The following is a 6,067-nucleotide window of genomic DNA, read 5'->3' on the forward strand; positions in this document are numbered from 1 at the left end:
TGGTTGGTTGGGGGGATCAGTGGACCAACACAGAACCAACCGGATCAAGATGGCCTCGTCGGAGCAACATGTTTGAGGACAAGGAAACACCAAAAAATCGATCAGCAGCCAGTTTCTGCCTCTTTCAGCCTAAAGTCCCACATCACTTGGTGGGGGGGGTCCTGTGGGTATCCCACCCAGCCTTCGTTAACAACCCTCACTAAACATCAGCCTTTCAACTGGACCCCAAACCTGGCATTAAGGCCCCCAAAGGTTACTTCTTAAATCTCTTCTCAGGGTGGAAAATGATTTGTAAATTTTGACATCCGGGCACCAAATCCCACCTCCCCTTCCTTAATGGAACACAAACAATAACAAATGGAATGGATCTTGATTGATCCTCATGGGTCCAGGGGGAGTAAGGCCAGATGTGGGTGAGAAGATGCGGCCTCGTTGACGTAGGTAACAGAAGAGTCCTCGGACGGAGCAGAGCTGCTCTCTTGTGGAAGACCTTTACTCTGATTCTCTCTCGTCACATTTCTGATTGGACCTGAAAGGAAAGACAGAGCTGATCCCGGGTCTGCGGTCTTCCTCCTGGCGGCGTGCTGAAGAGCACCAGGAACCAGGAGAAGCTTCTGGGCCGTTAATGGCTGCCACATGGGGAAAGTTTTGCTGTCAAAACTGCGTCCCTTCACAGGTCTGTGATGAAGTGTTGAAGTCTTCTCATTGCCAGTCAGGGTATTTTTGGAACACAGATTCAAATACCTTTGGTCTCATCAAACAAAAGATGTGATTTTTAGGCCCTAACGACCTGCTGTCAGCACCAGCGCACTATCCAGCCCGCAACAACACACACGTGTCTGTAGGCCCGTGGGATGGTCCACATGATCCACATGTCCATCTGGGCCTGGGAGCAACCTTAATGCTAAGTTAACGGATCGATCCCAGCAGTTGATTCTTTTATCGTTACCCAGAGAATAAACACAAATAAAGGATGTTTTTGTTGGAGAGATGATGATGTTATTCCAACAGGTGCTGGTGTCTTCCCTGGAAGCTAGTTGGGGAAGGGGGGGTGGTCTTTGTCTTTATGAACCTCGTAACAGTTTCATGAGCCACACCTGGAGCCAGTGTGATCCCCCCCATGCCCCCCACCAGGGAAGCGGTCTCTTCTCTCATGCCACAGCTGTCTTTATTTTAGTTGTATCCACCTTCACACGCACTCACACTCGCCATGACTACACTCTCTCTTATTGCCTCACACAGTTTTTCCCTCTTGTTGAGGATTTAAACCCTTATAAATCCGTCCACCTTCCACCCAATACAAGCAACACTGTTGGAGCAAAGGTCCCCCCACACACACACACACGCGTTGTACCTTAGTCTTTGGGGGAACTTAGAAGCATTATCTAGCCCCTTACTGTAACCCTACCTATCCCTACCAACCCTGACCCCCTCAACGAGGCTATTGAAGGACCACCAATATGTCCTCACTTCTCGGAAATGTCCTCACTTTTCTAGAACTTTACATGGTACTGAAGTACAGAAACACACACTATGGGAAATTAATGTCATATACATATAATTTATATTGTATGTATACTTTTCCATATATATACAGTGGACATAGAAATACCTATAACAACAACAATGATATGAAAAAAGTTTAAGATTAAAAAAAAAGTTACCTATAAAAATATGTATGAGTGATTTCTCTCAACCAAACTGATAAAATGTGATATTAAAATGACGCCTCAAGCATAAATGAATCTGGTTCAGCAGTGAGGACACAGACTCAAGCAGGGAAAATCATTTCCAATTGCCCCAACCAGCCCCGATTAAAGTAATTTAAGCCATAAACACACACACACACACACACACACACACACACACATCGTGTATTATGACACAAGTAAATCAACCCATTTGTAATTAATTACATGTATGAGCGTTTTTATACAAGTAAATGTCAGTATGGAACAAGGAGAGCCGTTCACCGCACAGAAACAAAGGCGACAGGGACACATCGAACAATCTTTGGTGGGACGACAACAACAAAAACACAACCAAATAAACTTGGAACTGATTTGGACGTTCTCGTTGTCTCTGTCCTTCATTAGTGATGACATAGTCGCTTTTCTGCCCAGCATGTTGCCAAAAGCGGAGCGAATCTGGCTTAAGAGCACAGCAACGTTCCATTTTAAAGAAAATGCAAAATGACTGAACAGCTTCAAAGCCTCCAGTTCTTCTCCCATCAACAGCTTCAAACAAAGGACACTCTGACTGAGGGGTATTATTAGATTTAAAGGGATCACAATTCATCTGCGGTGAACCAGATGGCACGAATGTTCACCCCCTCTTTGTTTTTTTTTCTATAGTCTCTCCCACAGGATCAATTTTAATGTCCGTCTGTGGGTTGTGTTTATTTAGATTATTCATAAACGTGCGCTCGCTGCTTTACTTTAGTGCATTGTGAATATTAAGAACATTTGGGTTCATTTATTTTATTCAAACACAGTGAATATTGAAAAATACCAATGTTCAAGTTTTTGTTGAGAACTGTTACGCTGCCGGGAGACACAAAGTCTTAAAAAGTCTTGTGTTTAGAGTTCAAAACCGCATCAATCTGTCAATTTTCTAAGGAAATTTCGAATGACTGTGACGCAGCACAGCTGCAGCTCCAGAGGTGAAGACGAGCCGCGGTGTAAATGACCTGCAGACGTCCGTCCAGGACGCAGGAAGCTGCTGATATTAACTTTCTCATGGTGCGAGAGAACGAGTTCAAGCCCCGCTCAGACAGTCTCAAAAGCATGGACTCATTTTCTACCGTCACAACCATCCGTCACTCTCATATCCAAGAAACTGAAAACAGCTACTCTGCAAAGGTGATCATCCTGTAAATTAAAAAAAATTGTTCAGACTTTACGGAAGTGAACGTCAAGCAGAAAGACGTTCCCTGTTGCAACGTCCCAAAAAACAAACAATTCTTTTAAAAAAAAGGTCTATTTCCCTCAGGTCAGGGTGTAACACACACATGTAGCGTTTTCCTCCCTTCTTAAAGTGCATCGAATGTTTTGTCCCCTGTAATTGCGGAAAAAAACAAACAAACAGTGGTGCCGTTTCCTGTTTGTGACCACAGCTGTTTTAGTTTTCCATCCATTTTCACCAAAGGAAGAAGGACGACATCCGTGCGAGGCGGCACTATTAAACAGCCAAATTTAATCTACATTCCAACCATAAAGATGAACACACACACGCGTGCACCCTTCTGCCCTACTCAGGTGTCAAATATACCCACTAGTGACAATAACTTTGTAACTTACACAGCGTAATTTGATGCTGGCTAAAAATGCCCGTGTGTATTTGTCTAAGAAAATGTCCATAATTCTTCCGATGCAACGTGAAAAATATGCAAAGCGAAAGCCAGCCGAGGCGCTCCAGGGTCAGAAAGGTATGAAGCAAGCATCAGTGTTTTATTAGCGTTTACACGTACAAGCGCACCTACACGGTGGAAGAGGTGCAAAACGTTCCAGATTTTCTCATTTTGATGGCACAAGAAACACTTCACAGGATTCAAATCAAGCTCAATGGGGTAAGAATACATGTGGGTTTGTGTAAATTTTGGATCCAAGAATTCTTTTTTTTTACAGGAGGCAATAAATTAGCATTTTAAAATGGGATTTAAGGAAAGCAGCATTTTTTACCCCAGTTTTGTTGACTCTTTAATTTCAAAGTTTTATTTGGGAGTTAGCAAACCTCAGAGCCAAATTTCTCAACCCCTTAAAATGGAGACGACGGAACCGAAAAGCAGCTTGAAGGTCTTAGACTCCACTCGGGAGCTGATAAGTCACCAGTTTTAGCTTTATCGGCACCACTAAACTTTTCTAAACACAGACGAGAGGCTCATCGGCCTGTCAAAGTTCCCCTGTAACATTTGAGCTACAGAGAGCAGAGCCGACCCGCGTGGCAACAGTGACTGACGCCCAGAACCTTGTGTGCCGAAGGCGACTGCTAAGAAAAACCAAAAAACGCAGTTCTGCATTTGTTGAAGGGTGAAGCTTGATTTTTCTCCGACTGATTTGGGGAACAGCTGAGACCGAAGAGTTAAATGAGTAAATCTGATCCCGGACAGTTGATTTGGGTCAGCATTTACAGGAAGTCCTGATTTCACAAGGATCACATCACATGCCGTCTAATTAGCATTTTACATCCCAGATCCTTTTATCTTTGTCTTTAATCGCAGGGCCTTTTATGTCTTTTCGTTGGTGGGTCAGGTAAATGTTTCCCATCTGGACGCAGTCGTCCGGAGCCCGCAGGAAGAATGTTGTTGGAACTCAACTGATCGACTGAATTCTCCTCATTACATGCTCACTTGATCCTAAAAAGCTGTTTGTTTTCGTTGTTTATCGGTAATCGAATGCCTCCTAAATCAGGTGTCAGGAGAACGTGCTGATAAGGGCGACATTTGGGAAAGTGGTTAATGGGGGAATTGTTGGATTTCTTTTTGCCGTAAAGGCTCAAATCCTGTTTATGGGGTGATGCTGCGGAACTAAAAAAAAATAAGTTGATGATCGTTTCCTTGTTTGTTTGTTTTTTTATTGTAATTTACACATTCAAAAATACACGACTGAGTCCGACGCAAGAGGCTCGTGCAACTATAAATGCAAATTATTCATTTTTTTAAAAAATCTGTTTTGCTAAACTCAACAACTTTTTTTTAATGTACACATTCTATTTGGATTTTATTGAATGCATTTTAAAGTTTTTTTGTTTTGTTTTTAGGTCCACCACATTGAGAATAACATTCAGTACCTAAGTAGGTATTTGTAATAACAATGTTATTGACAGTGTAACAACTGACTGATTTTCAGGAAGATGAGGCTGGGTTTTTTTACGTCGCTAATAAACCTGTTGGTGAGTGTATTCGCACAATGACTCCAGACTGGTTTGTAACCAGCACAACCCCGTTTTCATGACTCTGAGAGCTCCTAATGTTCCGGGTCTGCATTTGAGAGCCTGAACAGCGTTGGAGCTTCGCTGTCAGACACGTGTTTCAGCAAATCTAACAAAAGTAAACACACGCAAAGAGGTTAAGAAGTGAGCTGAAGTCAACAGGCTGGGCGTGGAGTTAAAAAAAGGACAAATATCCAGAGCAACAACTGAGCAAACGGGCACTAAATGAATCCAGGAGATCACCAGTGATCCAGCAGCTTTGTTCCAGATTAGGACCACAAGCTCAGATTCGGTTCCCTGAAATCTACAGGTCCAATTTGGGAATGTAGCCGATGTGAGACAGTTTCTCCGGAACACTTAAGGGCAGACAGAAACGTACGAGGACAATGAATGAGGCGCGTCTTCAAGTTTGACATATGTGGACCAGTCGAGCCTCACATGTTCCACTTCCCTCATCGTGCCTGACTGGTGAAACGGTTCTAACCTGGAATGTTAAGCTCAGAGTGTTTGTTCCCCTCTCTTACCTGGAGGAAGCCAGCAGCTGTCTGTCGGTCCTACCCGGTTGGTGTGCCGTGCCACTCTCTCTTCTTCTCCCTCTCTATCCGTTTGTTGCCACTCGTCTTTTCGGCTTCTGTTCTTGTTTTTTGTAAGAAATGACTGCTACTGTTTCCTGACCTTGCTTGTTCACTGCACCTCAGCTTCTATCATTGTGTTTCTTGACTCAGTGGCTTTGTGCCTTCACTCTCTCTCAAGTTCACTCCCTCGTCTTGGTTGTTTTGGGGGTTTTCGGGGCGTTAAACCTCGGACTATGACCCTCGCTCGCTGCGTTTGTCCCTCCTTAAGTAGCCGTACCTGCCCCTGCTGTTGATAATGAAGACATACCGAGAGGTTCGGGCTGAAGGCGGGACCAGCACACAGTGGAAAGGGGGATGGGAAAGGTCAAATTATAAATAGGATGGACAGGAATATGTGAACCAGATCCTTTTGTAGGAGCCGTTTGTGTGATGGGCATCTGATTCTTTTCACCTGATTGAGCCCACAAACATGTGATTGCTTGACGTCTCCGTTGGAAAAGAAAATCTCTTCAATCAACTCTGGTTGCTTTAGTTTAGTCTGTGGAAAAGACATTACGTACTCA

General features: G+C 43.7%; 1 protein-coding gene across 1 annotated transcript in view; it reads right to left on the bottom strand.

Annotated features, from left to right (window-relative positions):
- The window catches only part of asip1 (agouti signaling protein 1), a 12,221-nt gene extending 6,477 nt beyond the window's left edge, over positions 1-5,744 (bottom strand). The window contains 1 exon segment of the mRNA NM_001098666.1: positions 5,454-5,744. The gene's annotated coding sequence lies outside the window, so the exon portion shown is untranslated.
- Between the last annotated feature and the right edge of the window lie 323 nt (positions 5,745-6,067).

Source organism: Takifugu rubripes, chromosome 19, assembly GCF_901000725.2.
Source record: "Takifugu rubripes chromosome 19, fTakRub1.2, whole genome shotgun sequence".
Classification (NCBI taxonomy): domain Eukaryota; kingdom Metazoa; phylum Chordata; class Actinopteri; order Tetraodontiformes; family Tetraodontidae; genus Takifugu; species Takifugu rubripes.